The following is an 11,135-nucleotide window of genomic DNA, read 5'->3' on the forward strand; positions in this document are numbered from 1 at the left end:
CAGGCCGCCACACACAGGCTCACCCTGCAGCCTGGCAATGCCTTCAACATGGTGACTACCTCTGCAGGCCGCCACACACAGGCTCACCCTGCAGCAACACAATGCCTTCAACTCACAGACTAAAATGAGGCCATTGTATTGCCAGGGGCCAGGGCCATTGGAAGAGGAGGGCTGGCAGAGTGGCCTCTGGACAGCAGGAGACAGAGGCAGGGCACACAGAATGCCACGGGCCCTCCCAGTGTCCTGCCTGTCTTCTGGGGCCGTCATCCACGCTCTACCTCCCACTTTGACCCTTAGCTTGGGGTGAGACGAGTCTGGCCCTTATACACAGAACCTGCCTCACTGCCCCACACTTGATGGGCCATGTGAGTTGTACGAGCAACTCCAGCACCAGTGAAGGCCTGGAGAGCAGAGAAAGGCCCTGACAGCACTCACAGGATTGGATGCAAACACCTCAGTGCCAAAGCACAGATGAGGCACTGATCTCAGCACCCAGCATGCAGGGGTCCACTCTGACCCCTGCCAGTAGGGAGACTCAAAGTGCACTTGCCCTGGGGAGGGCCGTGGCTCTCTAGTAATAGCTGTTTCTCTGTGAGCCAGGCCCTGTGCTGCTCAGGACCACACCATCCAGCCCCTGGGTGCCCTGTACCCCAGTGGGCTAAACTTTCCTGCTCTGAGCCTGGTCTCCCCAAGCAGCTTGTGGCTGGCTGCCCACTCTGCCCTCACCAATGGAGACTCTTCCCCTTGATCTGGGCTGGACCTGGAGTGGGCTCTTCTGTGCCTCCTACCTCGACTCTGAGCAGACTCGCCCATCCTCTGTGCATGTTGGTGGGTGCCATCACCTGCTAACTCAGTGATTTCGGACCCAGATTGACTGCTGGAGGGTAGTAAGGCTCAGAGGGGTGTTGGCTGGAAGGATGACCAGGCCATTTGGGGGTCCCAGAGGTCTAGGAAGGCACCGTGGTGGGGTGGGAAGCTCCCCATCTGCTCGGCACTGCAGGAGGCCCAAGCAGGTGTGACAAGTAGAGGCGTGTCCCTGCTTTCTGGAAAGATGTGTCCACCCCTGGACCCCTGAGACCTGTGAGGAGAACCTGATTTAGAAAATTCATAGATGTAATGAAGTGAAACATCTCAAAACGAGGTCATCTGGATTTCGGTGGCTCCCGAATCCTACCACAGCCGTCAGCAGAGGGATTTGAGAGAAGAGTGAAGACAGCTGGGGAGTGGAGAGACAGCTGTGGCCAGGTAGGCCAAGGGCCACCACATGGCAGAAAGCAGTCTGGGGCAGGGTCTCCCTCGAGCTCCCAAGGGGAGAGACCCCACGGACACCTTGATTTCAGAGCCTCTAGGCCTGCCAAAGAATGGATGTCTGTTGTTTGAAGCCACCAGTTTGTGGCCAAAGACACAAGTCCTCCTGAACTGATCCACAAGAAATAAAAAGTTGGAAGAGAGAAAGAGAAAAAATAGACAGGACCCCCTGAGGGCACTGTTGTCCATGATCACGAATGAGTGAGCTGTCACTGCTGAACCACAAGAGGGGAGTGGACACTGGAGCAGGGAGCTGGTGAGAGCAGGCTGGTCCCGGAGGTGGGACATGGAGGGCACAGGGAGGGGTCATAGCCTGGGACTGACTGAGGGCCTGTAGGCAGTGTGGGGAGACCACCCCCAGCCCACAGCACCAGGCAGACATCCCCTCACCCCTCACTGTCCAGAGGAAGCCGGGAAGGGTCTGGCCTTGGCACAGCCATGGGGTTGCAAGGACTCAGGGGGGCTCTCTGTGGCTCTGGTTCCCCCCTGCTCTGCTCAGCCTGGCCCCTTCTGTGGGAGGCTGGCTTTCGTCACAAATGGGGACCCGGAGAAAGGCCAGAACAAACAAACAGAAAGCAGCCCAAGGCGAGGGAGCAGACAGCATCAGAAGCCCTGCTGTGTCCCTGGAAGATTCAGCGTCTGTGAAGCCTGGCGAGTGACTCAAAGGCAAAACTCGGAGAACTCAAACAGACCTCTTGTAAATGAAGTGAAAAATTTAGTGGAAGTTTAATGAATAACACAGAGGAAACCTTACACAGAGTAACAAAAAGACAAAGAGATAAATAGTGAGAAGAAAGGTTAGAATCCAGTACCAACCCGAGAAACCCACCTCGGAGGAATTAGGGTCCCAGAACGAGAGAACGAGAGGATGGGAGCAGAAAGGTGTGACCCCGTGCTGGGGCTTGTGCCAGGGCCCCGGTCATCACTCCCTGTCCCACCAGGTCCTGAGCGATTTGAAGAAGTAAGCAAAGGAGAGGTAGGGAGAGGGCCAAGGGTCACCTCTGTCATATGCGAGGCCCCTGTGGGAAGTAAACAGGTCTGTAGATGGGGTCCCAGAACCCAGGCAGCCCTGGGCCCACAAGGAATTGAGTAGTGGAAGGGAGGTGTCAGTGGTTCTGCTAAATCTCCAGGGACACTACTGTCCCACCCTGGGAATGGAGACAGCCAAGCAGGGAGACAGGCTGGTAGGGGAAACAGAACTGGAGGGAAGCTAGCCTCCCGGCAAAGGCTTGTCCATGGGGACAACCTCAGACAGCCCCAGGACAGGGCTGGGTCATGGAGGGGTGGGGTGGATGTCTTCAACACCCACATGTGGACCCAGGCACCCTGTACACTGGAGTGCAGAATAAAGATGTGCCAGCCATTTGCAGCCCCCCAGCTGGGGCCTGGCGGGACCCTGGGCACACGTCCAGATTCTGTGTCTTGAGAGTTTGGCAGGAGAGCTGTGTAAGGTGTAGCAGAGCATGGGAGGATCACTGCCTGGGAGGGCCAGGTGGGGAGCTGCCACCAGGGGCAGGGAGGTCCAGAGCAGGGCACACACTGCAGGGAGGCCTCCCCAGGACTGAGGCCAGAGGGATGAGGATGGAGCCCGGGAAGGAGTCCCCAGCCCGGCTTGCTCCCCACACGCTGATCTCCACCCATGTGTCCCCACTGACCACTGACCGGCGGCTGGCAGGGAGCCCGTGGATGCAGCAATTGAAGGAGGAGGCAGATCTCAAGGGCAAATGGGGGCCACCCGCTCGCCTCAACTGTAGCCCTTCTCCACAGACCCGACTGAGACCAGGGAGTGAACCATGGACACTCGGAGCAGATGAGAAGTCAGAAGATCCCACCCAGAGCAGAGTCTCCGGAGGCCTCAGGGGACGTCCCCCCAGCTCTGGGCACACCTCCAGAGAGATGTCTGCAAGGACAACAGTGGGACTGAGAGATTACTGATGTTTTGTACTCTTCTTTCCCACATTATTTAAAAACAAAATTTAGGACTGAATTAATATAAGTACATGAAAAAAAATTAACATCCCAAAAAGAGAGATAAGAAAAGGAATAACTACTAACTTCAGGAAAAACAAAGAGTTTTGAAAGAAAATAAATGTGATTTTACACAGTATGTAATTCAGTTTTGTGGAATAATAACATGTACACAGCTGTGACTACAGAGTGATGAGAGCAATTTGACTAACAACTGGGACTTGATTTCCATGGTACATGGAAAGGGGACACAGGTGGGAAAATGGATGTTAGAGCCTCAGCCTCATCCGCACAGTTGACAGCAGATGGGTCACTGCAGAACTGAAGAGCTAGTGAATCACTCCCCAGCCTGTCTGTGATCTGGACACACAGACGAAAGAGCAGACACAGGCACAGGGTGGAAGGCAGTCGCCCGCGGCCTCTGGGCTCTGGGATGCAGACGGAGGAGAAGAAGGAATGTCTGCACCACGAGCCTGCTGGTATTTTAGGACAGACCAGTGATAGATGGATGACAGAGGCTGGAAGACAGAGACAGGGCAGATCTGAGTTTGACTACGCCAGCGCAGGGGCGAGGCCGTCCTTCCTGAACTTGGAGAAGACCGACTAGCAGCGGCTCTGGGCCAACGGGGGTGATTCCCTCAGAAGGAGCAGCCTTGGCAGGTGCTAGGCTGAGGGCACCCACGGGACCCACGGAGACTTCAGGGCACAGATGGGACAGAAAGGAGAATGCCCGGGGGCCTGTGACCTACACTGAGCACAGCCAAGCTAGAAGTCAAGAGGTGAGAGATGATGAAGAATGAAGAGACAGAGGAGGCCGGTGCCACTCAGGGACAGCGCCTCACCTCCCGGGAGGAGGAGGCCGGGGACTACACGCAGGTGCCATTCAGGGACAGCACCTTACCTCCCGGGAGGAGGAGGCCGGGGACTACACGCAGGTGCCACTCAGGGACAGCGCCTCACCTCCCGGGAGGAGGAGGCCGGGGACTACACGCAGGTGCCACTCAGGGACAGCGCCTCACCTCCCGGGAGGAGGAGGCCGGGGACTACACGCAGGTGCCACTCAGGGACAGCGCCTCACCTCCCGAGATGGACATCTGCCCCACCCTCCAGTCAGCTCTTATGGGGTGGTGGAGATGAGGTGCCCTCCACACGGCTCCCGGCACCTGGGAGGCATCTGGACCAGGCTGTGGCTGTGCTGGTCATGGAGGGCCACAGCCACCACCTCCCTGCTCCCTACCTTAATATCTTCCTCCTCTGGCCGTGGGGCTGGGCTGGGATGTTGCAAAAGCTGTTCAGCCTATTATGGGCTTAATTGTGTCCTGTCCCCCCACCCCAGACTCACATGTTGAAGTGCTAACTCCCAGGCCCTCTGAGGGACCTTATTTGAAGATAAATCTCTACAGGTAATCAAGTTAAGGTGGGGTTATATGGGTGCCCTGACCCAGTGTGACTTATAGGAGGAGGAAACTTGGACAAGGAAGGCTGCACGCAGAGGAGAGACTATGAGAACCCACACATGGAGGGGACACGGCTCTCAGCTGAGGAGAGAGGTCCTGGGCAGACCCTCCCTCAGCCCGGGCTGCTCACTGCTCTATCAGGGAACAGCAGAGACCCGGAGACCAGGGTGAGGGCCCCAGAAAGTCACACCCCGTTGTAGACCCCCAAAAGCAGTTATTCCAGCCTCTTCCTCACCCCCTGCGTGGCTGGGCATGCGGGGAGGGGCTCTACCCAGGATACTTGGCAGGGCAGTGAAGGCCACATCCTTCCTCTGTGACCCTCGGTAGCTGCTCACTGGGCTCTACGTACCTGAATTGCCACACACTGTTGGCAAAGTGTTGGTGCCAACTGCTTTTCTGTGCTCCCTGCCATCTGGCCTCAGCACGGGTCCACACACTCCATGCAGGTGTTTGATCTTTTCCCAGAATCACTGTGCAGCCCATATAACCCACCAGGGAAGGCTGCAGGTGGGTCAGACGACCTGAAGGCACCCTGGAAGGTAGATGGGAACTTGGTGCAGAGCCTGTGCCTGACCTCTGCAGACACATAGGCAGGTGTCCCGGGCCCCTGATCTCCACGCAGATGTGCCAACCGACCCATGCAGAATGGGGAGCTCTCTCTGCTGCTGTCAGGGTACAGTGGCCATGGAGGGCACCTGCATCTGGGCTGAGGCTCCTGTTTCAGGGCACAGCTGAGATCTGAGCCCCCCCCCCCACTGACCAGGACAGGGGCGAGGAAGCTGAGGGAGACAAAGCTGCCCATGGGCTCAGAGCAAGGCCTTCCCTCGGGGCATCAGACAAAGCACTGGCCGCACGCCAAGCCGTCAGAGCGAAGCTGGATGGTCTCGGCTCTGCTTTCCCTGAGAGCTCTTTTCCCTTCCGGTGTTCCACAGCTGTGGTTTGTGGTACGTGTCACGTCGTGTTCCTGGAACAAGTGGGCAGTGTCACCTTGGAAACTCCTCTCGGTCTTGGTTTCTTCAGTTGTAAAACAGGGATGAAGACCCTGAGTACACCCTCCTCATGGGTTTTGTGCCAATGAGTAAGATAATCTATACAACATTTTGCACATAATCTGATTATTTTATCCATCAATTTTAAGTAAAATAATCGGATTATGTGCAAAATGCTTTTGCAGAGATCCTCTTGCCTCTGCTTCCCACACCTCTCAGCCGGCCCCTTTCCTCGTAGCCCCGAGTTTAGTGGAACAGCCCAGAAAGGCCTGGCAGAGCCTGGAGCCAGGTGCCCACAGAGGCTGCGGCGGGCACAGGATGGGCCCTCAAAGTAGTCATGAGTTTAGACAGAAGTGTAAGGGCAAAGCGCTCTGAGGAGGGGCTCAGAAGTGCTTTACAGAGAGGAACATGCAGGAACAAGCAGTTGACGAGGGACAAACCACCACAAAACTGCTCTGCAGACAGGGCGCAACCCGCCTGCAGCACCACGAAGGCACGCACACACACACGCACGCCCAGCCTTCCGTCGAGGGCTTGGACTGAACAGATGATGTCGCAACACTGCTCTGGGGATGCTTCACAAGGGATTTGTGTGTGTTTGTTTTCAGCTGCTTGACTGATTGTGAGGTACAGAGACTGGTGCCTGGGATGGAGCCCGGCACCGCCGTGGGAGCTGGGCCAAAAGGGCCTTCCCGACGGCAGAGAGAACCAGACCACAGTGCCCCAGACTGTGCCCTTCACACATACCTTTCCCCACCCATTAGGTAAAGAAACGCAAATGCTTTCTCTGCGCATAGCCCAACTCCCAACTGTTCTTTCATTTCTGTTTCTAGACAGTGAGCATGCTGTTAGCAGAAGCCTCTCAAAGCCAAATGCTGCGTCCTGGGGAAAGCTTCATTTCAGCTGGAGCAGGGGGGGCTGCAGACGTGCCCCTGCCTCCTGCCTGAGCTGCCCAGCGGCCCGTAGCCTTGCGTTCCCTGGTGCAGGTGCCAGCTGAGGAATAGAAATGGTGAAGTGCCTGGGGAGCTGCCAGCAAGGTGCTTTGCAGAGAGGGAGGTCTGAGTTTCTCAGGCTCTCCTGGAGGACCCCAGCTAAGCTGAAAGCCAAGAAATGGCACAGAATGACCCCCAAGCTGCCCCCTGGCCCCAGCTCAGGTCGAGTCAAGGGCCTGTCCCTGGGGATACAGATTGAAGAGTCTCAGATCACAGTTTGACTGGCCAGGAGGCGACAGGAACAGGACAGGATAGCCATGCACTCCGTCATCTCACAAGACAGGATAGCCACGCACTCCGTTATCTCGCACCACACGATAGCCATGCACTCCGTCATCTTGCCACGTTCTGCCCAGTGGCAGAGAGAGTGGTCAAAGGCTGTGGCCCTGCTTAAGTAGGCGTGGATGGGGTCAGAGGAGGGACACAGTGGAGGGTGTAGCTGAGACTTGGAGGTTGAGGAGGTGGTGGTGGCCAGGAGTGGGTGCAAAGGGGCTAGAGTGGTGGAGGTGGGGGATAGTGCCAGCCCCCGTGAGCTGGGGAAGGCTTGGGAATGTTGAGTTTGCTGGCATCAGGGGCCTCTTGGGGGAAGTGTCTAGGAGGCATCTGGAGACTTGGATATGGTCTGGGGTGGTGTCCTGCAAGAAGGGAGGTGTGTGTGGCGAACCTGGGTGAGGTTTCCAGGCAGCGACTCTGCCTCGGGAGATTCACGGGACAGCCATCCACACAGCAGGGCCTGGAGGAGAGGCTGGCACAGAGTGACTAGAGAGAGCCTGCTGATGGCCGAGCATCAGAGAGTAGGCAGGGAGTGTGAGGCCCCAGTTGTGGTCCCTGGGGTGCAGGAGTGGGCAGCCTGCAGGGAGGGGTTTATGAAGAGCTCTGTGACCCTAAGAGGAATAGAGGATAGAAAGCTTGGGTGAAGGGTCAGTGGGTACTTCTGAGCATGCATGGACGCTGGGAAGATGTGGGGTGACTTCGGGTGCTGGCGAAGTTGGGATTTGCATTATCAAGGCTGAGCTTCTGGGGAAAGGAAGGTGGCAGGAGGGCCCCAGCTCAGGGTGGGATTCTGCAGGCCCATGGGGTTGGAAGCAGCAGCTTGCCCAGATCTGCTGCTGAGATGCCACTCGGGAATCACAGACCACAAAGGGAGCACAGCTAGCAGGATGCGGCCTCCTTCTGGGGGGCCCTGCAACAGGTAGCTCTTAGAGAATGCAGCCTTCCAATTCAGTCTACATGGGCCATCACCTGGGGGGTACTCGGGGGAGGGGAGGCTTGAGAGGAACAGCTCTGTGTCAGGGAAGGGACAAGAAGGTGACTGTCTAGAGAGACCCTGGGGCCCCTAGCTAGTGACACTGCCTCTCTTCAGGGTGGGTGGCAGGACCTGGGTCAGTGTGGGCCTCTGCAGAGCTTTGGGGGCAGCATGAGGGGTCACCAAGCATTTAGGGGGAGCTGGCACCTGAGAGCTGTTCATCTCTGCCATCACTGAGCAGCTGGATGAGACTTCTCCTGAAGGCCCTGAATCTCTGGGGAGTACACGATCCTTGCTGTTTACACTGTCTCAGCAGGACTGTTCTGCTGACAACACAAACATTTCTAACCAACAGAGTGCTCAAAACCTTCACCAAAAATAGAAATTAGATCACTGTTTGCTAAAATGCTCATGTTTACAAAATTTAGGAGAGGGAATAAAGAAATCTTTCTTGACCCAGTGGCACAATCCACATCCAGATGGGAGGGAACTTTTAAGATAACGCTGAGGAAAATGGGAGCTGCTGCCAGGGGACCACTCGGGAGTCCAGGCGGACACGGCGACCCACCCAGGCTTGGGAGAGCCTCTGAGAGTCCCATCCCCACTGTTGGAAGTGGGAGAACAAGGAAAGAGTTTTCCAGTTTGGCAAAACCCAAAACAACAAAGGAGCAGCAGCGAGTGGCCTGTGTCAGGCTCCACTGCCCCGCCGTGAGGAAAGGGTCATGGACACACACTAAGCCCACTGGGCTGTTGGGGAAAGTAGATGGGACAATGAACAAGCTTCCAGGGTGGACCCAGACATGGCAGACCCATCACGGGGCCGCTGACACTCCGCCTGGCCAGTGCCCTGAGGTCAGGAGAAAGTCCAGGTTGACTGGAAGCTGCGCTCGGGTCCCTAAAGCAGACTGTCCAAATGAGGGTGCACAGCCAGGGTGCCCGGCAGGTCAGGATGACACTCACTCCTGCTGACACACTGAAATTAAGGCCCTGTCCCTGTGCTGCTGCCCTCCTTGCTCCGGGAGCACCATCCCCAGCAAAGGGCACCTCGCCTCCTTCGGGGGCCAGGACTGCTGTCCTTGAGAGCAGAGTCTCCGTGCGTGTGAACCGGACAGGCACACTCCACCTCCCAACACGTGGGGCTGAGTGTTTACTGAGCGCACAGCAGAGTGTCTGGGCTCATCTGTGTGGGAGTTCTTTCTGACAGATTCGCCACAGTGTGTTACTTCTTTACTTCCTCATCTCTTCCTTTGAAACCGGTTGCTTTAGTTTTGCTCTGATTTTGAAAACACATCCTTTTGATGCCAAGATTAACAAATGTGTCTCTTTATCATGCTGCACTTGGCCTAACAATTCACAGATTTAAAAAAAAATGGCAAAGCTAATCAAGTTGGGAAAAGTTGCACGGCCTGTCTGTCGGACAGTCTGCTAACCCCATGGACCCTGTCCTTCCCACTGTCCATTTCTGGGAATTGTGAGAATTAATAAAAATCAGAACCAGAGCTCCCGCCTCCAGGTTCACGTCCCAGCGATGACAGTGTCCTCCGGCCCACAGCCCTTCTCTGTAAACAGCTGCCTCCCTGCCCTTCCCCTTGGCTGATTAGAGCCACCAGGGCCTGTGGCATGGGTGTCCAGGCTCAAAAAGATGAGTCCTCCGGGGTGGAAAACACAGAAGTTGTCTCATCAACTACGAGCCTGGTGGGTGGGAGCCCCCAGACAGCTGGAGAGAAAGGACCAGAGTCCACACTGACATGGAAAAAGCTGGTGGCACAGCAGCCGTCAGGAGGGGAGAGGCCCACACTGCCCCGGAGCAGGTGGGGAGGGGGTCACCAATCCTTGATGACCCTTCCTCTAAACCACTCATTTTAGCCAAATGGCTTTGTCCAGATGTCTCTTGAGGCCCTTCCCACACCTCTTGCCTCCCCCGGCTTTGCTCCAGGTCTACTGAGGAGTGAGTGGCAGGCCGGGCCCTTTCTGTGGGGTGTCATGCCCCTCTCTGGGGCATGCATACAAGCGATAGTGAGCCCCCAATTCCTGGGATGGGAGCTGGACTGGGACATTTCCGTGCCCGTTCTCCACAGCTAAGCCCCCTGCAGCGCTGACCAGTGCAGAGGGGCACCCCGGCTCAGCTTGCTTGCTCCCTCCTTCATTTCCCCAGTGTTCCCAGTCCCTTGGTCCCTGGGAATTTAAAATTTAAGCCCTTTGTGTAAAAACTTCATCTCGGACTCTGAGGGGAAGCCGAGAAAGGAGGTAGTTCCAATGACTCCCTACTTGCTGCCAAAATAACTCGATCCAGAAGGTCTTTTAAAAGGCTGTGGGACTTCTTCTTCCAGGGACATGGTGAACTAGGGTGCTCAAACAAAATTCCTATCAAACACAAATAAAAATGCTAGTAAAAATATTTTTAAATCTTCTTAAAAGTGATGAAGAGAAAACAAGATAGTAAGAAATAAACAGGATAAAATACTTTTGAAAAGAAGGAAGAAGGCAAAAATTACCAATATCAGTAATGAGACAGGGGTGTCACTGCAGATTCTGCAAATATCGAAAGGATTTTAAGTAAGGAAATACTGTGAACAACTCTACGTAAGTTTCTCAACCTAGATAAAATGGACCAATTCCTCAAATTAAAAAAGTAAGACAAAACAGGGTGGCACCTGTGGCTCAAAGGAGTAGGGCACCAGCTCCATGTGCTGGAGGTGGTGGGTTCAAACCCAGCCCTGGCCAGAAACTGCAAAAAAAAAAAAAAATGTAAGACACAACAACCCAATATGAAATACATCTCTCGGATATCCTATAAGTATTAAGAAAATATAATTTATGATTTTAAGTCTCACAACAATGGAATCTCTAGGCAAAAATGGTTTCTCTAGAGAATTCTACTAAACATTTAAATAGGAATTGATGATAGCTCTATACAGTCTTTTCCAGAAAAAGCAAAAGCAGTGAACAGTTTATGTATGAAGCTAGCATTACTCTGAAACCAAAACCAGAAAGAGACAGTATAGAAAGGCGACAACGAGAGACCAATACTTCTCATAAATGTAGATGAAGAAATCCTTAACAAAATATTGGCAAGTTAAATTTACTAATATACAGTAAGAAGAATTATACACTATAATCAAGTAGGATCTATTCTAGGCATTCAAACCTGGTTCAAGATTTGAAAATTAACCAG

The sequence above is a fragment of the Otolemur garnettii genome, unplaced genomic scaffold (genome assembly GCF_000181295.1).
Source record: "Otolemur garnettii isolate 467f Iridium unplaced genomic scaffold, OtoGar3 scaffold00133, whole genome shotgun sequence".
Classification (NCBI taxonomy): Eukaryota; Metazoa; Chordata; class Mammalia; order Primates; family Galagidae; genus Otolemur; species Otolemur garnettii.